Source organism: Oryctolagus cuniculus, chromosome 10 (genome assembly GCF_964237555.1).
Source record: "Oryctolagus cuniculus chromosome 10, mOryCun1.1, whole genome shotgun sequence".
In the NCBI taxonomy this organism is placed as follows: domain Eukaryota; kingdom Metazoa; phylum Chordata; class Mammalia; order Lagomorpha; family Leporidae; genus Oryctolagus; species Oryctolagus cuniculus.
Genome location: NC_091441.1, coordinates 77,640,246 through 77,667,571, shown reverse-complemented (window position 1 = coordinate 77,667,571; position 27,326 = coordinate 77,640,246). Strand labels below are relative to the sequence as shown.

The following is a 27,326-nucleotide window of genomic DNA, read 5'->3' as shown; positions in this document are numbered from 1 at the left end:
TCTAGGGGTGTTCTTGGGTTTTAGGTCCCAGGCCTTCTCAAGAATGAAGCCAAGGGCAGGTGATAGTGAAAGGCAATACAGGTAACAGGGGCAGAAGGTACAGGGTGGTGAGATCTGGCAGCAGATTAGCCTCCCTCGCAGGACCCTGCCAAAGGCCTGCAGATAATATCGGGTCCAGGAGAGGGCCACGACACTGCACTCAACGCACAACTTGCAATTCAGGAGGAGGTATGGGCTTTACAGGCAATCTGGATTCAGTGAAAGAGACGGAGCTGTGATCCATAACGAGAGTGACATAGGAACTCAACTTGTTATGCCTGTCCCAACCAGGTCCTCCCGTTCTACAGAGGAAGAAACCCTGGGGCAGAAAAGCAAAGCCCTTCAAGACAGTTTAAGAACCCAAGCAAGGAACAGGCATTTGGCCTAGCAGTTGGGATGACTGCGTCCCATACCAGAGTGCCCAGGTTCGAATCTCAGCTCTGCTCCTGACTGAACCATGGAGGGGACCTCTGTCTCTCCACCACACAAAGAAAGAACTCCAGACAAGGCCAACTTCATGGGCATGTGACCTGAGCAGTCACTCAGAGCCCCCTTGCTCAGAAAACCTCCACACTGGGCCGGCGCCGCGGCTCACTAGGCTAATCCTCCGCCTAGCGGCGCCGGCACACCGGGTTCTAGTCCCGGCCGGGGCGCCGGATTCTGTCCCGGTTGCCCCTCTTCCAGGCCAGCTCTCTGCTGTGGCCAGGGAGTGCAGTGGAGGATGGCCCAGGTGCTTGGGCCCTGCACCCCATGGGAGACCAGGAAAAGCACCTGGCTCCGGGCTCCTGCCATCGGATCAGCGCGGTGCGCCGGCTGCAGCGCACTGGCCGCGGCGGCCATTGGAGGGTGAACCAACGGCAAAGGAAGACCTTTCTCTCTGTCTCTCTCTCTCACTGTCCACTCTGTCAAAAAAAAAAAAAAAGAAAGAAAGAAAGAAAGAAAACCTCCACACTGAGAGGGCCTGGGCCTTGTTTACCATCTTGAAATTTTAGGAATTTTTAACAGGGTTGCATTTTGATTCTGCATGGGGTCAGCAGATAACACGGCTGGTCCTCGCTGCTTTGTGTTTGTTCCTTGAGTTTTCAAAAGCCTCGTAAGACCTGGATTTTTCTTCTACATTTTAAGACAACTTGTTTCATGGGCTATTTACACTCTATGAAACCTGGCTTGCTTGTCCTAGAGTCTCAAAAATTGATATTTAGTGCAGGAAGCAAGCAGTTTGTTCACCTCACCCTTCATACATGCTCCGACCTGCCAAGCAAAATGTGCCTGGTATGACTGTCAGAGCCCAAGGAAGAGCAAGCCTCAGACATCGCTAACGGGCTGCAAGGGGGCTGGTGGGGCAGGATGCATTTTTCACCTCAAGGGGCTACAAGAATCTGAACTACTCATTAAAAATCAGTTTTACAGTTTCAAACTCATCCTATTTTCTTTGTCTTTTAAATTTTATTTATCTGTATTCATTTATTCCAAAGCCAAGGAAATAAAGACACACTCAGAGATTGGGCGACAGAGAAAGATCTTCCATCCGCTGGTTGACTCCCCAGATAGTCAGGGCTGGGTCAGCCCAAAGCCAGGAGCCTGGAGCTCAATCCAGCTCTCCCACAGGGTGGCCAGGACCCAACAACCTGCTTATCCACAGACAGGCAAACTCCTCCCACATATGCACATGTGCACGTGCGCAGAAAGGCCCAAGCACACACACCTGGAACAAACAAGCCGACAGGAGACACTCACAGCTCCAAAGTTGTTAAGTTCTCAGTCCCTGGGGCCGGCACTGTGATGCAGTAGGTTAACACCCTGGCCTGAAGCGCTGGCATCCTGTATGGGCGCCAGTTCGAGTCCCGGCTGCTCCACTCCTGATCCAGTTCTCTGCTATGGCCCACGAAAGCAGCAGAAGATGGCCCGAGTTCTTGGGCCCTGCACCCGTGTGGGAGACCCGGAAGAAGTTCCTGGCTCCTGGCTTTGGATTGGCACAGCTCCAGCCGTTGCAGCCAATTGGGAGTGAACCAGGGAATGGAAGACCTCTCTCTCTCTCTCTGCCTCTCCTCTCTCTGTGTAACTCTCACTTTCAAATAAATAAATATTTAAAAATAAATAAATAAATGAATAGATTCTCAGTCCCCAAAACAGTATACATGTCAGTGGTTATTTTGTTCCTTCTGCTGCTGGCCTCAGAAAAGGAAGAAAATCAAATACACATATATATAATGGAAAAACGAGTAGCTGTTAACAGTTATATAGGAGACTGCTTCATAATACAGGACTATACATTAACATCGTAAAGAAAAAAACATCTGACAGCAAGGTATACGTAGTGGGGAGGGAGGGAGGTGTGTAGCCTGGTGGTGAAGATGCAGCATCTCACAAAGGAGTGCCTGGGTTCACGTCCCACCTCCAGCTCCTGACTCCAGTCTCCTGCTACTGCACATCCTGGGAGGCGGTAGCAGGTTGATTCAAGTACTCGGGTCCCAGCCACCCATGGGGGAGGCCTGGGTTGAGTTCCTAACTCCTGGCTTCAGCCCCTGCTCACGCTCACCACTGTGGCTATTCAGGGAGTGGACCAGCAGGTAGGGGCACTCTCTCTCAAATAAATAAGGAAATGAAAGGGGAAAAAAAAGAAATGTAAAACATATGGAACATGATCTGTGTATTTTTTTAAATAGTACACCCATCCATACGTGTACAGCATACATACAAGTGTATCCCACACAGACTTAGTAAGTACAGACTCGTATTTGCCAATGTAAATACCGACATCCACACACGTACCTAACCACAGACGTAGGTGTGCCTATCGCTGGGATCCCAATGGCTACGGGACACAGCGAAAACCACATCCCTGCTGCAGACCAGAGTCTCCTTTCTAGCAAAGGCGTGGCTTGCATCAGACCATCGCTGGGGTCCTCTGGAGCTCTGCCAGGTCCCCACTGTTGGGGGTCAGTACAGCCCAAGAAGTTCCTCCATCAATACTCCAAATCCCACAAGCAAATTGGCCTCCACCTGCCTCCTCCTTCCGACAGCAAGCCTAATGCTCAGTTGGCAGGGATAAAGTGGAATCAACTATCTTAAACATATGTATATAGATATAGTACAACCTAGTAATATTTTAAAAACATGATTTCTGAATTATTCATTGCAGAGGCTCTCCCCAACCCAAGGGCTAAGGACACAGGGACCATGGACGTTCAAGTTCGAGGGAAACATGCCATCCTCTCTCAGCCTCCACTCAGCCTGCCTCCTGCGGTGTATGGTGGGGCTGCTTGGGATTTTCCCACTCTGAAAGAGAAGCTGTTTGGCGAGCCAGGCTCTGTGACCACCCAGGATCTGAATTACGCACAGGTGTTCGAAAATACAGAGGGATCCAGCATCATTAAGAGCATTAAGCAATCATCCCAGCACAAGGAGGCAGTTGCAGAAAAGAAGACCAGAGTTTGGGCAATGCTTTGGGAAATAAATTCCATAGCCTTTCACCAAGTCGAAACCTTGGCTTTGGACACACATAGGAATGAGCCTGGCCTGATCTTAGCTCCCCGTGGACATCTGCCAGATCACAAAATTTGACCCAATTGGCCGGCCTCACCGCAGAGAAGGGCACTGCTGACCAGCGGATGGTCCCGCCGGCCTGGCCAGCGTGGACGGACGGCAGCAGCAGGATGGCAGAACACTGGCCCCGGCCAAGGAGGGAGTCTCTGCTTTGAAGACAGTCATTTTTATCATGTATTTTTTCTAAATAAATACCCCAGCAAACTTCAATCTGATTCTCTTCTTTATAGACTCCAATCACTCTTTATGTCCTATAAAACATGGCTAATTATTCTTTTCTTCTTTCTCTTGTCACTTAGGGCTGCCGTGTAACAGTAAAAACTGCCAAGCTCTGTCCACGGAGAAATGCGTGCCACAGGGAACTGCATTAGAAAGGAAAGCGCTCACGACAAACAAGGTAGGGCCAGAGTTGTCCCATAAGGTTTTACCGACCTAGAAAAAGACACTAAGTTACAAGTATTATTTCTCTTTAAATAAACCATTACCAAGAAGGACCATATTTCATACAAGAAACCTGACTTTTTTTTTTTTAAGTTAAAACCGTTGTTTAATGGGTAACACGACTCTAATGGGTCCTGTTGAACCCACACTAGTCATTTAAAAAGAGCATTGTCCAAACACTCCTTCCTTTGTTATATTTTTCTCCATTCTTCAGGGAAATACTATCTACCTTTAGACTCATTTTGTTTAACATCCCTGGTCATTTATGTTGTTTACCGAGTATCTGATATTCCTAATAAAATGTCAGTACAAATAACCGAGTTGTCCAGGAGAAAAAAAAAAATCCTAAAGATTTTTCCCAACCTTCCCCAGCTAGTCAAGGTAAACACATCTAGACGACTGGAGTCAGCCACTCTGACACAAATGCCTTTTCTCTTTCCTCTTAAATTACAAAAGATTATCATTTTACTCAGCAATGAGCCTGGCTAAATTGAAACTCTGTACATCAGAATTAAATATGTTCCATCTACTCAAAATGAACAGTGTATTATTTATCTCTAATACTTAATGACAAAAAAAAAACTGATAACTTTCTCTGATTATACTACTGATTTCATCCAGTCTCGCATCATCGATTCTCCTGGTCATTAGCATAATCACAGTGCAGCCACTCCGGCTTAGGCAGCAAGTTTGATAACACAGACGAAAGTAGATACACACTATTTTAAAAACATGTTCTGATTTTCATCTAAGTATATCTTTATTTATATGGCTTTCTTACCATAAAGATGCCAGCCCTTTAAGATATGCAGAAATCACTTTCCACACTGAAGAACAAGGTGCTATATCATAACAAGGATACAGAAGTACAAAGCGCCTGTTAATTAAACATCCCTCTTTAACTCGCTACCCTGCATATGTAACGGTTAAGTTCTAAGCCAAGTCTTTAAATAAGAATGAGAAAATGGCTAGGCTCCTTCAAATGAATGCTTTGCATGGTTTTTTTTTTCCTTCAATGTTAAGAGATCAGCCATTTGATGATTATTTTTTTAATCACTCCCTGATTTTTTTTAATTTTTCCCTACAAATAAAAACATCACGAGGTGCAAGTCAGGACTATTGGTTTCATGTGCGTCCTGTGGTATGCAGAATATGGCTGTGGTTTAGGCTCAAATGTAACGAGTTTGAATTAATAGAGTTTGAAAAGGTTCACATGTAAACTCAGTAAGCTGCAGCTACATGTAGACAGAGGGATGAATTTTACAAAGTATACCACTGAACAACAACAACAAAAAAGCAAGCTATTAAAAAGAATGCATACAGTAGGATACTATGAACGCAAATCTTGTGCATGTACAACAAATCCTGCATTTGGGAGAATACATACATCCGTATCAGAAGCATAAAGAATTCAGGGGACGAAATGCAGCCAGTGAGAAGAGGTTAGGTCACCTGCAGGGGGACAGATGGGGTCAGAGGAGGAAGGGACACCCAGGCCTCTTCAACCAGGGCCAGCAACGTGTTCCTTCTTCAAAGCTCCGCAACAGGTACATGGTTGCTCACAGAATTACTCTGTGTCCCTTTTTAGTGTCTTAAATATTTCACAATGAAAACTGAAAGGTACAAGCACACAGTTTTAGGATCAGCAGCTTCGTAAATCTCTACCTGACTTCTTTCCTCAAAAGTTCTTCTCGGCTCTAACAGATCAAAGTGATGGAGGCCAAGGCACCGCATTTTGTTCTACAACTGGGCCACTGGCTACAGATACTGGAGCCCTGCATCCCAACACAAAATCCATTTCCGCTGTCTTCAAAACTGCTGTATTATTACCTCATACTTAAAGAATTCTTTAGCCTCAGTACTCTGCTATGGGAAAATCGTCTCTAACACAGGGATACTCTCTATATTTAGTAAAAAGTGACTGTCCTGCTTCCTAAGTGAAACAAAACAAAAACAAACACAGAAATGAGAACTGCCTATAAGTATCTTTTCAATTTTGAGCAGATCTGAATGCGCGTTCAAGGGAGAGCAGGCTGGACGCGTATCTTGTGTGTGACTTCAGGACGAAGGGGTGTCAGAGAAAGGTGACCCTCTGCCCAGTGGGGAGCCCACCCCAACACACACATACACCCTAGCCCCATTCAGCAGACTGAAAACTGCGTGCTGCGGCCGCCATCGGGAGACAGGAGCGAGGCACCCCAGTGCTGGCCAGGACGATGACTTGCTTCCACAAGTGTAAGAATTTGCTGTGCGCTTACCGCAGTCACGGCTGCGCGTTTACTGTCAACAAGCATCACGCTGCAACAAAAGCCATTATTTAGAAAAAGAGAAGAACACGTTGAAGCAGCTGAACCCTCCTTAAGCCCAGGGGCGGCGTGCCCGAAGACACCAGGTCTGCAAGGACACGCCTGACAGAAGCCCACAGAAGCAGACCCAGGACTGACAAGTGTCTCTTCTGACAGACGGGTTCTCTCCAACATCGTCTGCCCCCGTGGGGGACTCGGATGCTCTCCAGTGTCCCCTCTCAGGGTCCGACGCACCTCTCCCCAAATAACTAAACGTGACGGCAAACTTTCTAGTGGGAAATGTCTATAAGACATCACCAAGAACAGTCCGTCACTGATTCCCTAACGAAGAATCAGTTAATTATTTGGCCTCTCTTAATGAAATGATTAACATACTAACAAACAAGGTGGAATGACTTAGCGCCCACCTGCAGATGCCATGAAACAGAGACAATAGTCACACTGCGTGTTTCTACCATCGCACCTTCTATCTCTTCAATAACTTCCACCTTTCACCTTTCACAGAAACCTTTTATGCAGTGGGAGACATTCTAGTTTGAAAATGTGGCCCATCAGAGATTCTGTTTATTTGTTTTTTACAAAGAGCTTCAGGGTCTGAACAGAATTAAAAGAACTTTGTATTACAGGAATATTCCAAACCCACCTGAACTTCTAACCCTAAAACTAAGTGCCGCCTTTGGGGTAGCTATTAAAGCAAACCACACCTAAATTCAAAATGAGAATTAAAAAAAAAAAAAGTTATGGGCAGGTGTTGCAGCACTGGGGATTAAGCTCCTGCCACTCGGGACAACCACATCCCATATAGGAGTGCTGGTTCAAGGCCAGGTACTCCACTTCCGACCCTGCTTCCTGCTGATGCATCCTGAGAGGACTGGGCCTGTCACCCATGTGGGAAACCCAGATGGAGTTCTGGGCTCCTGGTTTTGGCCTGGCCCAGTCCTGATTGTTGCAGGCTTTTGGGGAGTGAACCAGCAGATGGAAGACGGATCAATCTTTCCATCTTTCTCTCTCTCTCTCTCTCTTTCTCAAGTAGGTAAAAATAATTAAACAAATGTTTTTTGTTTTTGTTTTTTTTTTTTTTTTTTTTTTTTTTTAATTCAGGTGAGAGCATTTTAGACAAACAGTTTACTGCAGGGTAACTTCAAAAGACAAGTTACTTACGCAGGCTGAAAATGTCTGTACAACTTTATTTAAATAACTCTTTTGATCTTAGTGGTTAGATCTTAGCTGAAGCCCTGAATATTTAAACATGCCTCCTTAGCATTTTATCTTCCTTTATCTCAGAATCTTGCAGGATGCCTTCTTTTCAGGATTCTGCTGTACTTATTGGTGTGGCTTGCTGGGCAATTTCCATCGAGAATTTCCCAAGATGCTTAGGGAAAGTGAAAAATTTAAGCCAGCAGGGTTAATCCAGTGAGCAAACAGTTCAGATTTTACATTGAAGATGGAAATCTCAGAGAAAAATATTCCAGAAAGCCACTGGCCCCTAACTGGTAGCAGCAACATGACAACACCCCTTGGCAAACATGGATGCAAACCACTATTGTTCCAGGTAGCTCTGATCACTCCTGTGAACGGCGCAGCTCTGGTCTCGCCTCTTTCTCTTAAGTATCTGATGTTTTTTTGTGCTTCACTCTGAAGAGAAACCCAAATTCCTGTCTCGGGCTTCAATACGGCAGTACAACGAAACCCTGAAGACTCTCAGCTTTTCTACAACCATGGTAACTGGGGAGCCCAGCTTTGCCACTTCGGTGGGCATCAGCATCTGTGGGGCATTTTTTTTAAATGCTGGGGGTGGGGGGCAGGGAGGGCAGCTGGCTTAGACAATAAGACTTTTGCATCCCGCACTGGAGTACTTGCGCTCAGTACTGGGCTCCTAACAGCCTCCTGCTAATGCACACCTTGGGAGGCAGTGGGGATGGCTCAAGTAATCTGGTGCCTGCAGCCCATGTGGGAAACCTAGATTGAGTTCCTGGCTTCCAACTTTGGCCCAGCCCGGCCCCAGCTATTGAGGGCATTCAGGGAGTAAAGCAGTAGGTGGAAGCATTCTCGTAAGCTCGCTCACTCTCTCTAATTTAAAAACAAAAAATCAACGCGGGACCATGTTATGGCTCAGTCACACTGGCATCTCATACTGGCCCCCTCTTCAAGTCCCAGCTGCTCCACTTCCAATCCAGCTCCCTGCTAAGGCGCCTGAGAAAAGCAATGGGAGATAGCCACATGCTTGGCTCCTTGCATCCATGCGGGAGACCCAGATGGACTTCCAGGCTCGAAGGTCCCAACCTCTGTCTCTCCTTCTGTTAACTCTGCCGTTCAAATAAAATCAATACATCTTTAAAAACCAAAACAGCACAAATGCTGGCCCCACCCCCGATGCGGCATGGCTGGGAGCAGAGAGCTCCACTGTGATTCTTACACTCACGTGCATCCAGCTTTTATTCTTAAAAGAAATTCAGATACATGAAAAATAACAGGGTAGCCCTCAAAGTGAAACAAAATGAAGCAAAACTAAAAACAGTAAAATCTGAATGGAGACAGAAGTTTCGTTCCTAGACTCCCCAGCGGCATAAATCACTTGGTCCACGGGTCTCTACTTGGTGTGCATCATACATGCAATTTCAACATCGGCAGAAACTCGGATTTAAGAGCCTGTATTTTCATCTCAGCCCCTACCACACCCATACTCACTCCCCGGTCTGCATGCAGATAAGCAAGGGGCCCTGATTTGAAACACATTGAACTTGGGCTCCTTCTGCCACAGGCATGAGCACCCACGTCCATCTCTGTGCTCGGCGCCCCTAGGATCGGCAGTCACGGGTACCACTCACTCAGGGAGCAGGCACTGGGTTTGGAGAAACTCCAGCAGAGCTCACATCACAGACTCACTGCCCTGTGAGCAGCAGCAGTGCCATACACACTTGAGTAACAGCAGCACAGCCCTGGATCGTCGCATCACTAAGCTTAAAGAACTTGCCTTCAAATGTTAGCCCCAGTTCCCAGGCAGGGACGCCGCAGCAGAGAAAGTCACATTATGACTCCACCACACAGCTGGGAAGCAAACAAAGACACCTTGGAAACCCAGCTTTTGAATTGGATGTTAGAAATATTCATCATTGTCCCAGTCAATAAAGCAGACCACAAAATTAACTATGAGCAGAGATCCTGGCAAAAGGTGCCTGACTAGCTAGTAATACATAGGTAACCAATTATATCATTCAGGACAGACTTTCCCCTACCCCAACAGAACCTATTCCGTAAACACAAACAGGGACCCAACAAGGCCACTCTCAGATATGCGAGCCTCCCTATCTCTCAAACAGAGTGACGGGAATGCGACTTCAGCTCCGTGATATCCCCACTTTCGGCTGTTTGAGGGAATAAACCTATCACAGAACGACCCTGGGTCTAAGGAACAACACGGTCAACAGGACCCGGGGACACGACCCTGTGTGCATTCATATCCTTTCTGTGCGTGTGCAAAAACAACACTCTTATTAATAATGTGATTTGGGAAGAAAGAGCAATTAGCCCTGCACAGCACTGGCGAGATGGTCCCCAGCACACGAGACATATGTAAATATTTCGTGATATCAGTTCCATTTGAGTAGACCTGTCAAGATATTTACAGGGCTCCCCGGCACGTCTGTCTTTAATTAAATTTTTGCCCAGATACTTTAATGTAATTTAAATAGATTATTAGTTGTCAGGATCTAATATAAATTTTGTTTACGATTTAGTTACTTTAACTGAAGAAACTAGGTTAACCCCACTGCTGACCGGCTTCAAACACCAAGACCCAGCCTCTAAAAAGCCCCCACTACCCTTTGCATTTTCCCAATAATCTTAAATGATTACAGCCTAACTGTGAATTTCAAGGCACTAAATTGAGCTCCGCTTTTTCCTTGCCAGAGTGAGGGGGGGGGGTGCGGGGGGGGGGGGCCTGGAGAGGGTCATGAGAAAAAAAAAATTACACCTGTTCAGGTACTAGATTCTTCCTTCCAAGGCAGCTCGCTCTCCCAGTGGCTGGCAAGGTCGGAAACATTTGTCTCGCTTTAAGTCCCATAAAATAACTGCCAAACAAACACCTGTTGTGCACAGGGCAGGGCGCACATTACAAACTGGCGTCAGGGGATTGCAGAAAGAAAAACAAGCCTTGCAGAGACATCCACGAGCCAGTCTGGTCCAGAGATTTCAGGGCTGGGGAGAACACCAGTGCACAGACAAGCACCCGGCTTCTGGCAGCACCTTCTCCTGAATGGGAGCTGACTTCTAAACAAGGCTTGAAAAATGCCTTCACACAAACGGACTGTAATTAATAAGAATAATTTATTAAAGAAACAAAGAAACCTGTCTAACTGTCTTTCCTGACCGCCACGCACTTGACCCCTGCTTACTTCCTCTTTGCAGAATACCAGCCTTGTAGCCCTAATTGCAAAAGCATTATCTATGGGATGCAAAAACCAAAGCACTTCTTCAAATCAAACGTTCCTTACAGCATTTATTTTGAGGTTGGGGACACAAGCCAAACCTGCTTAATTTCCATTAACCACATGGTCACATGCACACTGAAATAAACTAAACATGTCCCAGAAATATAAAACACACACACACACACATACACACACAACTATTATGCATAAGACACCCCAAATTTGGCCAGGTTCACCCCTGTTTCAGGAACTCACCTCCTCTATGGCCTGCTGCTGTTCCTGCTCTTAGCACCTCTTACTTAATTCATCCAAGTCCCACAGGAAAGAAATGCTTTTAAAAATCAGTTTAAGATGGCTCTTTGGATAACACATGTATAGCAAAGTGGCCTTGATCTAGGGTTAACAAGTCACAAGAAAGATCACTTGGAGAACACACGGGCCCACGTGCACACTTAGCTGCCTTGCTGGCCTCTCTCAAAAACTCAGTGTTTGATCACCTGCGGGGACTTACCAGCATCAACTTAAAAGAAGAAAAAAAAAGACCCTGTAAACAGTAAATGTATATGTTGGCTCTTGCATAAAGTCCACCTGTCTATTCAACAAATGCTTTTCTTGAGGTTATTTTCTTTAGCAAACAAACCCCTACCTGCTTGAGGACTTTATCTACTGTAGGCTCAAAAAACACACTTTAAATAAAAATGGCCAATACTGCTGGCTTAGCAAAAATGACATTTACTATCACTGAGATCTAGAAAAGAGGTATGACATCTAATAGGATAAGAAAGGAAAAAGCCCTTAGCAAAATTTAAAAAAAAAAAAAAAAAAGACCAGAAATACCACCTGTGCAAACCTGGCTATGTTCTGGAAAGCTTTTCTTGGTGGTACAGGAACTGCTCGCACCCAGTGTCTTGAAGTTGCAATTAAATTGTAGTAATTTAAGATGATCGCGAGAGCAAAGGGCAGCGGGAGCTCTCGGGAGGGCCTCCCTCCCCACTTAGCGCCCTTCAGTCAGGGGTTAAATGAGTTGCTTTAATGTAAGTACCTTAAAGTAACTGAATCATAAACAAGATTTATACTATTTTCTGACAGCCTGCAATCTATTTAAATTTTATTAACGTGTGCCTAAAATTATTTTTAAAAGACAAAACTCTTTGTATGCCCTGCAAATATTCTTGGCATAGCCACTGAAATGTGATCGGTACTGTAACACCTAACCTTGTCTGAACACACGTGCGTTTTTTTGTGATGCAGAACCTTACAAGATAACGTCTCCAGACTGAGTTGGAGCCTTAAGAAAAAACATGAAAACCAAATAAATTTGCCCAGTAAGATTGGCTGCAAAGAGGAAGCTGAGTTCAAAAGAAGTTGTCACATCTGCTATATTCTCCTTTCCCTTTCTGAATTTTGGCATTGGCCATGCTGTGGTATAAATATATTTGTTGGGGAAATATCACAATTCTTCTGTTAATTTAAACTACTGCTGAAAACGAAATACCCTTTGGTAGCGCCTAGGCAGGCAATTCACAAGGCCGAAGCTATATTCTTAAGAGAACCAAGGAAAAACTTAGTAACAAGGGGAAGGAAAAAAAAAAAAAAAAAAAAACATGGCTGGGCTCAATATTAACTCAGTTAACTTTTGCTATTGTTGGTTCAAATGATTTAACTAGAAAATATTTATAGCTTTTTAAAAACATTACAGATTGCAGAAAATTGCCCAACAGCATCCTTGTGTATGTTTAACTCACATTGCATAATTATACAATAAAGGTATATTCAATAAAACCTACAGACTCTGAAACACGTCGTGCACTGTGGTTATGAAACTGGCTTATAAAAAAACATGAAGTGCTTACTATGTGATCAACACTTGCTAATTAAAAATACAATTTTCGAATGACAGTTCTGCTGTACGTATTTACTTGTCCTGGTCCTACTTTGTTTTACTTAATTAAAAATAACATTTAATTTGGGGGATAGCTTTAGAGCAAAAAAAAAAAAAAGTGCTACACAATTTATACTCCAGGATTTAAATATAAACATAAAATCTTACAGACATCTACAGCAATATACACCCCTTAATTTGAGAGAGTTAATTTGAATAGCTGATGTTTCTTTCATTATACTTTGATAAACCTGTGAAAACAAAATGCTAAAGTAATTACTGTTACTACTGCCTTTAAAAATGTAAAGCAGTTAAATTTTCCTAGACAACAAGCAAGGACAAGTTACAAAGAACTTGAATAAAAGCAAGCAACCTGGTCATGTTGAATGTCAATCTGAAAAAAGGGGTTATGTCTAATCTGGAGAATTTCTCTCTCTCTCTCTCTCTCTCTCTCTCTCTCTCATTTTTAAATTCCAAGAGTGGGCTGACACAAAACTTCATCACCAGGGACTTTTTTTTTTTTTTTTTTTGAGCTTCACATCAGATTTAAAACCCGCACATACAAAACCTTGGCTTCTCTGACAAGGCAAATCTTCTAAACTGGATGTGAGAAAACGTTATCTAACTCTAGTGTAGGAGTCTAATGTTGGTAAAAAGAATTCCACTGCACCGTTCTGGGTAGCAAGGCTGCCTCCGGATGGCTTAATATTCTTTTAATGCCTTTTTGGGTGCATTCCCCTTGTGAAAAACGATGCATTTAAAAAAATAATAATAACTTGTTTAGCAACTCAGCATCCATCAGGAACTCAAATGCTGCCCGGAGAGGGGCTGAGTATTTCCTTCCAAGTGAGCCTTCCCTTGCACAACAAAGATCAGCATTTGCAATGGTCCATTTCTGCATAAGTGAACATATAGCCTTGCTGCGTGATCGAATAGTCCAGGGTTCTCTGTGCGGCAGCTCCTGACAACCACCCAGCAGCAGTTCTGTTTGATCTCTCCTGCTTCCTTAATTTGGGTTGTCAAGGTTCAGCAGTTGGAGGCTGTTTACTTTACTTTTCCCCCCTCCCCAAAAAAAGTGATTTTTTTTTCTCTCTCTCTTTCTCATACAATGACTAATCCAGAGGCTAAGGGGGGTGGGAGAGGGATGCAGCCAGTGGCAAGAAGTTAGACTTTTTTTTCCCCTTTGCAGGGAGATTCTAGCTGACACCTTTTGAATGGTAACTAGTGGAGTTCTTTTCTATATTTTGAATGCTTTTTAATTATGAGACCTCTCCCAAATAGAGACACGAAGAAGAAGAAGAAAAAACAATCCATTTCCCCAATGGTTAAAGCCTGAACCCAGTCTTCTTTTTCTGGACTCAAAGAGATGAGTATTTCCATTTTCAGAGTCAAAACTCTAGTGGAATTCTAAAGAAGACTGGCCACATTTCTCTCTGGGTCAGAAAATAGCAGGAACTCCACAGTTAGGCAGGCTACCCTGGGGGGAAAACACCTGAGGTCCTACTATTCCACTTCAAATCCTGGCTAAGACATCCCACCTCCCCCCACAACGGATTCTCATTGTGGAAAAAACGGGACTGGGGTGGGTGGGTAGGGGGAGGGAAGGAGATGCAAGGCACAAATTGTGCAAAGATTCTCCAATGTTTGCAGTAGTAGGAAAATTCCTTAAACATCCTTGAGGTTTCCTGAGCCCAGCTATTGTGCCGGTCCTAAGCCCCTCTGGTGTTGGTCTCCGAAAGCCGGTGGATGGGGTGAACGCACTCCTTCCACTGGGAATCCAGAGGGCTCCTCCGGCGTTCTTGCCAAAAAGGCGATCCCAACTTGGAGAATACCTGCGCCTGTCCAGGAGGGCTACCCCAGGCCCTGAGCCCTGCCCTGGAGAAGCTCAAAAGCAACCAAATGCAAGGTCCGCATTAATTTCATAATTCTGCCCAAGCCTCGCCGAGGAGGGCTGGGGTGGGGGGGCGGCTGGGGACGGAGGGAAGAGGAAGAAGCAAGTTTCATTTCGGGTCTTCTGGTCGAGCAAAAAGAAAATGAATTAAGACGAGAACGTGGGATGAGCCCAGAGTAAAATCAATACCCTTTCTAATCAGCCCAGCTAGGGTATTTGGACACAATGACTTGGAAATAATTAATAGATCCAAGGGGGAGTGGGGTGAGAAGGCGAGCGAGGGATGTCACCATATTTTATCCAAACACTTTCTACTCCACGCTAAACTTTGATCTCCACATTTTCGGATTTACGGAAGAAAAACGGGGGGAAAGGGGGAGTAAGCCCAGCCTTTCGAAGCACCTACCAGCTTGAGGATGGGCATGGTCCTCGCTCCGCCCGTCTTTCCGCTGCGCTCCCGCCGCCCAGGCTGGCTCTCGGGGGGCGCGGAGAAGCCCCCGGCGCCGCCCGGGGCCCTCGGCTGTCCCTTGCCCACGCGCCCCGGCGCCCGCAGCCGCCTCGACTTACCCGCCGAGTCCGGGGAGGCAGAGGGGGCGCCGCCTTCACGCCCGCGGAGGAGGCGCCGGCAGCACCATGGTCCCCGGCGCCGCTGCCGCTGCCCCTTGCCCGCTCGCTCGCCGCGCGCTCGCTTCCTCTTGCAAACTTTCGGGTTCTGTGGTCGACAAGAAACCGGGGCGACCCTCAGCAAGTCTTCCCCGCGCAGGTTGGGGGGCGGGGGCCGGGGGAGGGGAACTGAAGGGGACGGGACGGGAGGAGTAGCCTCAGGGGCCGAGGCCGGGAGGGCGGCGGGCTCCCGGGACCCGCCAGTGCGCGTGGAGGGAAGGGAATCCCGGCACAGAGCCCGAGACCGGGAAATCGGCCCGCACCTTCCCCGGGATCTTACAAAGTTGCAACAACAAAAAAGGAGGGGGAGGAACGGGGGAAGGGGGTGGGATAGGGACACGATCGCAGGCGCGAGGTTTGGAGTTACAACTGTTTATTTAGTCTTTATTCTCACGGGGGGCGGGAGCTGCGCGGGAACGGGGGGTGGGGGGTGCCGCCGGCAGCGATTCCGAAGCAAACACTCGGGAGGGGGCATGCGACTTTGTTTCTGGGCGCGGAGCTCCCCGGCGCCCGTGAGTGTGTGTGTGTGTGTGTCACCGCCAGTCTCCGGGGACCAGGGCGGAGCTCACAACAGGTGGGGAGGGGGGCTCTCCGAGGGCCAAAAAGGAGAAAGAATCAAAGTTTCCGAGCGCGGCGGTGTCTGGGGAGGAGGGGGGCGGGAGGCGGGGGCGAGGGGAGGCGGAGGCAGCAAATGACCGCGACCCCGCGGCAGCTGGCAGACTCCTCGGCTCCCGCCGCCGCCGCCGGCACCGCCGCGGTCCCCACCCGAAGCGCACGCCGGCTCCGGAGAGTCGTCTCTGCGGGACGGGGATGCGGAGCTGGGAGCCCGGGAGGAAGGCTGCGCGCAGGCAAGGGACCGAGAGCCATCGGCCGCCGGGACGCGGCGACAAGCGCGCGTCGCTGGGCAGCAGGAGGACTTAGGAAATCCCCCCCTCCTGGTCCCCCGAGCTGAAGAGGGGGGTAAAACCAGAAAGTGTGTGCGTGCTGGGGGTGGGGGAAGACGGGTGGGGGGCGCGGAGACCGCCCGCAGCGCACCCGGTTCCCGCGCCCACCCGCAGAACTGGCCACGGTTGTCGCGGGCGCGTCTCTCGGGGAAGCCGAGGCCGCGGGGGGCAAGTGCGCGGCGCGGTGCGCGTGTGGCTGGGGGGTGCGCGCGCGCGTGTGTTGTCGAGGGTTGAGGTACCGGGTGCGAGAAATGCCCCCGCCGCGGGGTACGCAGCAAGTCGCGCGTGGCACCGGGGACGTTCCTAGGCGCACGGGGCCCACGGCGCAAGCGTCCCCACTCCGTCCGCCGGGACCCGCGGGGCAAACCAAGGGGCACACACCCGCGGAGAAGCAAGGGCAAAAGTTTGCTCCAAGTTCCAACTTGAGGCTCCGGAGGCACCCGGCGCGCGCCCCCTCCCGCCGCGGCCGCGACCCCGGCTCCCGCATTCGCCCCGCGCCCGGGCCGCCACCGGACCCCGAAGCTGGGTACTGAAAGTTGCGACAGGCGGCCTGGGCTGCCCGATTCCTGCCTCCCCGGGCGCTCGTGGGGGGAGCGCAGGGAGAGAGGCGTGGAGGGGCCGAGGGCGCAGCGATGTCGCCTCCCCGCAGCCGCCCCCGCCCCCCCGGTTGACTTATGCAAATAGGCCCAGGGTGCGGGCGCCGCCGGGGCTCCCTCCACCCTCCGGCCGGCCCGAGGCCCCCACCCACTCCGGAGCCAGGGCCTGGACCCGGGGGAGACGGGTAGAGAGGGGAGGACTGGGGGAAACACACGTGGAGCCTGGAGGTGAAAAGTAGTTTTTTTTCTTTTTTTTTTTTCATTTTCCTTTTTTTTTTTTTTTTTTGTGCTGATTGTTGTTGTTGTTTAAAGTGCCGGAAACAAGGCAGAAGGCGGCTTGGGAAAAAGTGGAGCAGAAATGGAAAAATACAAACTCACCCGCTGCAAATGGTCTCTCGGTGCAAACTAAGGTGTTTTCGGGCCTTTTCCCCGCGCGCGCCCACTCCCGCCCGCGCGCGCGCCCCGCGCACACACTCACCGCGCGCACACACACACACACGCACTCCCGGGCGAGGGCCGAGTACAGCGTGCGGCCGCCGCGAGTACAGCGTGCGGCCGCCACACAATAAATAACAATAGATTCCTCCGCTCCGGACTAGCTTCCCGGAGCCCGGCCAGCGCCGGCGCCGGCTGCGGCGCGCCCAGCGCCGGGCCTGGGGCGCCCCCCGCCAGCTCGCCGCCGGGTGTCGCCCCCCACCCGACCCCGCTCCGCCCCGCGTCCCGCGCGCGAGCCCGCACCCCGGCTCCCGGCCCCCCACCCCGGGGCGCCGGCGGCCGCCCCCAGCTCCCCACCCCCCGCCCCCGGCATCCCGGAACAAATAAATAAATAAGGCGCGCGCGAGAGGCCAACACGTCGCGGAGGGAGATGTTGTTATTTTTTGCTGTTGTGCGTCCCTGACGTCACATCCACCTGCTGGGTAAACAACAGGGCTCGCAGCAAAAAAAAAAAAAAAAAGCAACTGCCAAAGCTGGGGGGGTGGGGAGTGGGGGCGGGGGTCCGAGCTGGGTGGGGAGCAGGGGGCGCCCGCGCGCGGTGGAGCCCCGGGCCCCGAGAGGAAAGGGACCGCCGGGGCAGTCCGGCAGGAAAGACCTGGAAAAAGAGGGGGTCCGGGGGCGGGGGGGGGATTCCCGAGAAGACGGGGCTCGGGGGGCGCACTCGGCTCCCCCCACCCCCGGGGACGCGCGGCGGGGCCGGAGCCGCAGGAGCTGCGGGCCGGGCTCGGCGCTCCGCACGCCGGCGGCCGCGGCGCGGAGGCGCGGCCCCGCGGGTTAAAAGTGAAAGTGCTGGCCGCGGTGACAGTGGCGGGGGCGGCCCGGGCGCCCGCGGCCCCCTCGCGCCGCGCCCGCGGCCCTCCCTCGCCGCCCGGCGCTCGCTCTCCGCGCTCCGTCCAATGAAAGGAGGCGAGTTCGCGAGGTGAAAGTTCAGCCGAAGGACAAACCCCCGCTCCCCGAGCGCGCACACAGCCCGCGGGCGAGGGGCTTCCTGGCCCGCGGTGTCGGGCCGGGCCGGGCCGGAGTCGCTGCCGGAATGCGCGGCGGGACCCGCTGCGGGGGAAGCGTGTGGCGCCGCTTAGGAAAGCGCCCGGGGCTGGCGTGTCGGTCGGTTGTTTAACACAAATTACCTGCTCGCCCGGAGACCGGTCACGTGCAGAAAGCTTTGTCCGAGTCTTTGAAAAGGTGAGTTTTTTTTTTTTTCCCTCCCCCCCACCCCCTCCTTTTTGCTGTTTGGAAGTTGGGTTGAATTTGGAATGTTAGAGAACTCCAGCAGGAGCCTCACTGAAATGTTTGGAAATCCAGCGTTCGAGAAGCAAGGAGACACTCCAGTTTCTCCCACTTTTTTCGAAGCCTACTTTGTGTTATTCAAAACCTGACTTAGAGGATCTCTGCAGCGTGTTGTTGTTGTTGTTGTTAACACAAATTATTATTATTTTTTTTTTTTCCAGATACATCAATCCCAGATGCTACCAAACTCCGGAACCAGCGTTCCCAGCCACCGACTGGCCGGTACAGCAGGCCAGTTATTTATCACAGTATATTAAAAGCCACCCTCCTGGATTCCCGCACAGCGCTGCCTGCCCCTGAGTGGGCACAGGGGAGGCTTACTGTCCCGTTGGTTTGGAGACCAGCACGGTGGTAGATAATAAATTTCCTGGAAAGGGGAGTATACGATTCTTGTGTATAATGTCTTTTTACAAACATCGTTAAACATTAACAGACGACCTTAGATCTCAATTTCAGTGATAGTATAAAATTGCCACCTGAACATTGCACCTGCGTTGCAAGTCAAAGATAAATAAATAAACAACACAGCCATTCACGGTTGCTGCAGAAGATAAAGCCCGAGAAAGAGACGCTGGGCTAAGGTAATTGCAGCCTAGTTGGCTTCAAGTAAGAATGCGCCTCCTGTGCAGGGTTCCACGCTCTCCAAGCCAGACCAACCGTCAGATCTTTTCGGCTAGACGCTAAGTAAATACAGTGCATTTTAGTTAATGTCTTCATTAAGAGTCTAAGATACTAAAATGACACCACTGGGGGGGGGGGGCACCGAGCAATGCAAAACTAAAATCCCTCTCTACAGCTGATATTTATCCAATGCTTACCTAGGCACCGACCTAAAATCTGTATGTCTGCTCAGCTAATGCTCCCAACAACCCTTTGACATCACCGAAAGTTCCATGTGCCAAATTCACATGGATTTCCGTGGAAATCTATAAAGTAGCCAGTTTATGGGGGGGGATTGTTTTTAATTTCTAAAATGTTTATGCCAAATACAACATGTTTATGGTATGTGCCCGGTTGTAGAATTATAACACAGAGGAACAGCAATTTATTTAAATGTGACAAATGTATTCACAGTCTCTAAAGAATAATTCATGTTCTGATCTTGTTTTTCAGATTGAGCAGTGTGCTTTTTAAAAATTATTCTTGCGGTCATACCAAAACGGGCTTTACGTGGCTGCTGACCTTACTCTGCATTTTAACAACTGCCTGAAATTCTACATCCACTTGCAAGTGGGGACTAAAGGCAGGTTGGCAACAAGTTTTGCAGACAAAAGGGAATCCTGGTTGTGGATCCCATGATACAGCGTACTCAATTTCGTACAGATTTTTGTGTCTCATGTGCTGCCTTATTAAAGAACTTCATGTCCATTTGGTTTACGTTACAAGGAAACTTAACTGTGGCTTAACATATTGCTCATTTTCAACACTGTCACGTCGCATTCGTAGGGAGCAGATTTTAATTTCTTTATCAGTAATCAACTGGAAGTTTCTTTTTGTTAAATTAAAGCAAGAAGGGTTTTGAAATATAAAGGGCATGGGGGTAGGACGCCACCTTTTGGCGACAAAACTAAATAGAAATCTCTTTTTTTTTTTTTTAAAGCAGATGTTCCCAACCTAATCTTATTTTTAATTACACCAAGGCAAAGGTGCTTGTCCCCATTTCCTTATATTTTAAGAAACAGGTTGTAGGGGAGCAGGGGAACCAGCATAAATCATGGTTAGAAAACTGCGGGTAGCTGCAGCCACAGTTCGGCCTGAGCAGTGAGAATGGGCTGGTGCCCCGTGCCATACTGTGAACTATGTCACACTTGGACTTCATCCTCCAGGTGCTGTGTCAGTGACTCTATGGAGGACAGGAAGCCAGAGTGGATGGGTGCCACCCAGCCAGATACCTGAGTGCCCTTGAGAACTGAGAGCTGAACAGACAGGGTCAGCACCAAATCGGTGTTTCCTGAACCACAGTCCTCACCATCCAGATTCTTGCTGCTCTTTGTGGCACAGTAATTCCTAAAGAATTAATATACCGTGTTCATTAGAGTGTACATGTTAAGGTGGTTGTCCTAAATGTTTTCATTTGAATGAACCTACTTACTTCTTTTTCTATTTTTACTTCAAATGCAAGACCAGTGTCACCCTCCCTAAATTAGAAACAAGCACAGTGAGAATAGACACTGGCAAAACTGACATCAGAAATGACTTTTTGCAGAGGGGGAGGGGTACGTGTTGAGAAGAGTTACTGGGGCTGGCGCTGTGGCACAGAGGGTTAACGCCCTGGCCTGAAGCATCGGCATCCCATATAGACCCGGCTGCTCCACTTCTGATGCAGCTCTCTGCTATGGCCTGGGAAAGCAGTAGAAGATGGCCCAGGTCCTTGGGGCCCTGCACCCACATGGGAGACCCGGAAGAAGCTCCTGGCTCCTGGCTTTGGATTGGCGCAGCTCTGGCCTTTGCGGCCAATTGGGGAGTGAACCTTCGGATGGAAGATCTCTCTCTCTCTCTCTCTCTCTGCCTCTCCTTCTCTCTCTGTGTAACTCTGACTTTCAAATAAATAAATAATTTTTTTCAAAAGTGACTTTAAAAAAAAAGTTATTGACATGAGCATCAATGGAAATTTTTTTTTTTTTGATCCAGAAGATTCCAAAGTGATTGAAAATGTGAATCAGTGTTATCTAGCACGGTCTCTATGTCTTCGGGAACATGAGCATAATTGGGTAGATCAAATTACCCACGAGGAAGTTGAGGCCCCAGATTTCAGTTGCCCCCCGCCCCAGCCCCCAGGCCACATAATTGGCTGATGGTTGGGCAAGGTTGGAAATCCAGGTGCCCTCTCCATCAAAGGTGACCATGCAGCTTGCCTGGCTTCTCAGAAACAGCCAGCCTATGTATGACTTGAGGCCACAGGGTCAAGGTCGAGTTCAACTCCTCCCTCACCGGCTTCTCTTGCCCAGGTGTAGCAGATATCCTGGCTAGGGTGAACCCAGTAGAGGGGCTTGGGTTGTGGGGAGGAGGGCAGTGGAGTCCGAGGAGGGGCGGCCCACAGAGGAAAGCTTGCACTGCTGAGTTAGTTTCCTTTGGAGAAGATGAAAATGGCTCATGAGGATCACAGGCATCGGAACACCAGGCAAGAGCCTATCCGTCTGTGTTCTCAGGTCCCTGTGTGTTCCCCTCGGACACCAGCCGGGGATCTGTTGTTTTACAGGGTACCCTAGTAACAGGCACTCAGAGACCAACCACGTGTGGTAACTGAGAGTTAAGGAACAACGGAACAAAACATTAAGAGGCTCAACCTTAAATCTAGAGACAGCAGATTTTCCCATGTTCTGATCAGAGAGTAGGGGGCCGCCACCTGCAATGCTGGAATCCCAAATGGGTGCTGTTTCACATCCTGGCTGCTCCACTTCCCCATCCAGCTCTCTGCTAATGGACTGGAGAAAGTAGCAGAAGATGGCCCAAGTGCTTGGGCCCCCGCACTCACATGGGAGACTTTAAAAGTTCCTGGCTCCTGGCGCCTGCCTGGCCCGGTGCTGGCGGTTACGGCCATCTGGGGAGTGAACCAGTGGATGGAAGATTTCTCTCTGTGTCTGCCCCTCTCTGTGTGTAACTCTTTCAAAATAAATAAATAAATCTTTTTAAAAATGATTGAGTGGGGACTTAGCTACCAAGATTGCATTTCCTGCATTTTGTTTTTTCTTTCAAGGACACAGTTCTGTAAAGATAACTGATGTTGTGGTGTAGCTGATAAAGCCACCACCTGCAGTACCAGCAAGGCTGTTCCACTTCCCATCAAGCTCCCTGCTAATGGCCTGGGAAAAGCAGTGGACCCCTGCACCCATAGGGGAAACCAAGAAGCAGCTCCTGGCTCCTGGCTCCTGGCTCCTGGCTTTGGCCTGACCCTGCCCTGGCTGTTTTAGCCATTTGAGGAGTGAACCAGCAAATGGAAGATTTCCGTCTCTCTCTCTCTCTCTCTCTCTCTCTCTCTCTATATATATATATATATATATATTTCTGCCTTTCAAATAAATAAATAAATCTTTTAAAAATAAATAAATAAACTGGACATGGTCTGCCAATATTTCTGTGTTTTTCTAAAGTGGTCCTTGTGAAAACAGGTTGCTGGTAACCGCATGATACAGTGCTTCTGGGTCCCAATGTGTGACAATCCTTGTGAGCTGCACACACAACCAACTGGTTGCTCAAATACCTTCACTCTTAACCCCTACACCCTAAGCAATCACAGTGCAACACGTTGGTACCTTGGAGTCACGAAGAGTATAGGTGACTCCACCTCACCCACTGCAGGTGCTGGAATAATCTCGTCTGGCTACATAACATGAGATACGCTTGGCCCTCAGCTGGGCACCATCTGACAGTGTGTTAAAAATGCAAAAACTTGGCCGGCGCCGTGGCTCACTAGGCTAATCCTCCGCCTAGCGGCGCCGGCACACCGGGTTCTAGTCCCGGTCCGGGGCGACGGATTCTGTCCCGGTTGCTCCTCTTCCAGGCCAGCTCTCTGCTGTGGCCTGGGAGTGCAGTGGAGGATGGCCCAAGTGCTTGGGCCCTGCACCCACATGGGAGACCAGGAGGAGGCACCTAGCTCCTGGCTTTGGATCAGCGCAGCGCACTGGCTGTGGCGGCCATGTGAGGGGTGAACCAACAGAAGGAAGACCTTTAAAAAAAAAAAAAAAGCAGAATCTCAGGCCTACCCTAGACTTGCAGAGTCAAAACCAGCATTTGAAAACCCGCCCAGCCATGTGTCACACACATTCAAATTTCAGAAGCACCGCCTGCAGCCCCTTAGCAGGCAGCAGCAGCATCAGCCTGTCAGGTAGCCCTGCAAGTCCTCAGCTGTACCTGTTTCTCCAAACTGGCATCTTTTGTAAACTTTGTTGGTTCCTTGTTTTTCAGCCACTTGCAAAGTTAAGCCACTCAATCACCTATGTAAACCGTGATTAATTCCTTTGACATTAATAACAGGGTGACTTCTCTCTGCTGTTACCCCAAAGAGACTGCTAATTGCCCTCCAATTGTTTACCTTTGTATTGTTTTATGAGAGCTCAGAGAAAGATGGAAGATATTCCCCCCCCACCCCCCCACTGGGCCAGGAACAAATGCCAGACAGGTTTTGGGAAAGCTGAACGCATGCTATGACTACACCTTGTTAGTAGAAGGGCTTTGCTTTCTTTGTTTTGTTTTCTTTTTTATGGAAGGGATGACGCCTCCATAATTATAGGTGTTGCTGTTTAAAACCCAGAGTGTTTTCCAAACCACGGAGGGGCCACACCTCCAGCAGCCCAGGAGCCATCCTGGTTAGATTCTCTTTGCAGTTCTCGAAACAGTTTGCAAAGTCACAATCAAGCACTACTAGATTTACATTGAGGATATGGGGGGGACCCCATCCACTACCAAGTATGGTTCCTTCCGGATCAAATACAAAGGAACCCCAAGGAAGCCTCACAACTGATGGTTAATGTGTATTCCTAAAGTTTCCCCAAGAGACTACAGGTTTCCCTTCACCTTCCTGAAAAAGACAACAGGTTACTTTCATAAGCCACCCCCCAAAATAATTAAAACCATTGTTTTAACGCTATCCTAAGGCAGTGCAATTAAGTCTATGAGTGAGTAATTGTGTACCTGAATTCAAAATAAGATTTCACATGTAAAGCAAAGTTCTGATTGCAATCTCTGAGAAGTGCCTTGGCTTATATTTAGAAGGCACAAGTGCCAGCTCAGCATTACAATAGGCATTGTTCTGGAGGGCCTGAGACAAGTCGTGTTTGTGTGAGAAGGGAGACAGAGCAGGTGTGCCCACCTTCAGGAACAGTGGGGCTGTGTGCTCCAAACTGAGAAGCCTGGAGGAGGCAGTGAAGGAGACTGAGCATGGTGGTATGCCAACAGTTTTGTCAATGGGGACACAGCATAAGGTTGAGATTTGTTGTTTTGCCCGGCATCATAGTGCAGCGAGTTAAGCCACCACCTGTGACACCGGCATCCCTTAGGAGCACTGGTTTGAGATTTGTTGTTGTTTTTCTTTGTTTTTTGTTTTTAGTAATAACTATAAAATAGACATCCAAGTGTTCTTGAGCTACCGCTAACAATTATGTTAAACTATACAAAGATTGAAACTCTGGTATGATTCTGTGGTGGTAGAATTAAGTTGAAGTTTTCCATATGGACAGTTTTAATGATATATGTATCTGTCTATCTATCTATACATTCACAAGATAGAGAAATGCATCTGTATGTGTATGTATGTGTGAGCTAGCATGCAAATATATATTTCCTAGCTGTGTCCACTGAGAGAGGCTACAAGCAGTAGCACTCCAATAGTGATGAACACACTGAGCTCTCAGATTTTGGTTTCTAAAGACCTTTCTCCAACAAGAGAAGTAAGAGCTGCTTGGAGAACTAATTCGTTCAGGTGTGGAGTAGGGAAATATGTTTGCAGCATCTTACGGTGGCAGAAAGTGCTTAAAGAAAGCAGTAGAAACAAAGGAGGAGCGAGGGTCTGAAAGGGCACAGGAGCCGGCCTGAAATAACCCAAAGTCGAGACATTTTGAGTGAGAGAAGAAATAACAAGAGCATTTAGTATATAAAAGTGTACTTAAAACAGCTAGTGGAAAATGGAGTTAAAAGATAAGCTTGTCTTGGTACAAAAAAAAAATAGAAATCCTTGAATATGAAGGATCTTCAGCATGTTCATGGACAATGTTCATAAAAAAAGCTATGCATGAACTTCAATTTTTTTTTTTTTGCCCTACAATAAACCTCTCTTTGAATTCCACTTCCCACTAAGTTTTTGAAGTACCCTTATATACACACATATACAGAAATAAATGGAGAAGTGACACCTCCTCCTTACAGAAAGCCAGTGGGCCCAGCACTCTGTGTTTTCCTAGTTGGAACAGATGATCCTGATGCCATGGCTACAGAACTGAATCAGGTGATGGGAACTGTTGAAGGGGCTTGCATGTGAGTAGTAGGGAAGAGTAGAGGCAGTGGAAATCTGAGCACATTTCTTCAACCAAAGGGAAGAGATGCTGACTGCTGTCACCAAGAAAGCAAGCAAGCCCTGGGCAAGAGGAGCTTTTCAATTTTCAAGGGAGGGGGAAAAAATCCTACAGATTTTTATCCAAATATTCCTCATTTTTAAAATTCTACAGAGGCATTGCCGGCACTGTGGCATAGTGGGCTAAGCCTCTGCCTGCAGCACCAGCATCCCATATGAGCACTGGTTCGAGTCCCAGCTGCTCCTCTTCCGATCCAGCTCTCTGCTATGGCCTGAGATAGCAGTAGAAGATGGTCCAAGTGCTTGGGCCCCTGCACCCATGTGATAGACCCGGAAGAAACTCCTGGCTCCTGGCTTGGGATCTGCCCAGCTGTGGCCAATGCAGCCACTTGGGGAGTGAACCAGCGCATGGAAGACCTTTCTCCCTGTCTCTCCCTCTCTCTGTCCGTAACTCTACCTCTCAACTAAATGAATAAAATCTTTAAAAAAAATTCTACAGGGACTGGCATTGTGGTACAGCAGGTTAAGTTGCTACTTGTGACACCAGCATCCCATATGAGCAGCAGTTCAAGTCCCAGCTGCTCCACTTTCAATCCAGCTCCTTGCTAATGTGCCTGGGAAAAACAATGGAAGATGGCCCAAGTGTTTGGGCCTGCAGGGACCCACATGGGAGACCTGGATGGAGTTCCAAGCTCCAGGGTTCCACTTGGCCCAGCCCTGGTTGTTGCAGCCATCAGGGAAATGAGCAAGCAGATGGAAGATTAATCTCTCTCTCTCTCTCTCTCTAACTCTGCTTTTCAAATAAATAATATAAATCTTTAAAATAAAATAAAATTCTAGAAAAAAATTAAAAAAAAACAAATTCTAAATGGGTCAAACAGAGCTACAGGGTATATCAAAGCCACAAGCTGTCCATCTGTGACTGCTAACTTTGGGGAAACAAAGTCACGGTATTAGTTGGGCCTGATAGGATTTGTTTCTTAAGTGAGCAAGGTGAAAACAACCAGAAGAAGAGAAGCATGGAGGGTACGTGCACTTGTAATTCCTTCCCAAGTATGAAGAAGTCGCCCCAGACATGCTGGTGAGGAAGACTGGTCTGCGCTCTGAATCATGTCAGCAAAGAGTTGCTTTCTCAAAAACCACAAGCGGCCCAAATAGCATCATCTAGGAGATGCTGATATTGAGGAGATGCTGATATTTAGAATAACTTTTCGTTCTTCCCCAGAAGAGTGAATTCAAGTGTTCTACTGGGATAGTTCATTCGAGGAGCCTAGTGCCAGGGCCAACCCCTGCAACCATGGCTGTCATTCTGCATCTAGAGAGAGCCATGGAAGAGTCCAGTTCATCTTGGGCTTATCTCTTCTGTGTCTCCCCACCCACCCCATTGCCTGCTGTTGCTGCTCAAATGGGCACAGGGCCATATATGTTCAAGTCCCTGCTCTGGAGAGGAGCTTGCTGTCTAGCTATAAGGTGGGCTAGAAGCACAGCAAGGTCATGCAGTGAACACTTTAAAGGATGAGCAGCCACATGGGAGAGGGGGCCATCTGGCAAGACGGTGGAGCCGAGAGTCCTTGTGGATGCGTCCCGGCACGCAGAGCTAGGACAGCACCAGAGCCTTACAAGTGAAAACAGCCACAGCAACCAAGTGGAATCTGCCACTCCCTGTGATTCCCACTGACAGGGGTGAGCCTGGTGAAGGTGTTTACCAGGCTCAGCTCCCAGGCCCAGCCATGCGGAGTTCATCCACCTAGAACATGACCACAGCATCAGGACCTCACAGAGCTTCCTGGCTGACAGAAC

General features: G+C 48.5%; 1 protein-coding gene and 1 long non-coding RNA gene across 6 annotated transcripts in view; one reads left to right on the top strand and one right to left on the bottom strand.

The window, feature by feature from the left end:
* The window catches only part of EIF4E3 (eukaryotic translation initiation factor 4E family member 3), a 411,364-nt gene that overhangs the window by 202,770 nt on the left and 181,268 nt on the right, over positions 1–27,326 (bottom strand). The gene's annotated exons all lie outside the window — the stretch shown is intronic.
* LOC103349253 (uncharacterized) lies at positions 14,912–19,888 on the top strand. 3 transcript variants are annotated; one of them, XR_007921871.2, is made up of 3 exons: positions 17,728–18,415; positions 18,682–19,101; positions 19,634–19,888. It is a non-coding gene; the product is annotated as an uncharacterized lncRNA (long non-coding RNA). The 3 variants fall into 3 exon arrangements; XR_011379480.1 differs by having other exon boundaries at positions 18,682–19,204; XR_007921870.2 differs by lacking the exons at positions 17,728–18,415; positions 19,634–19,888 and adding an exon at positions 14,912–16,046 and having other exon boundaries at positions 18,682–18,907.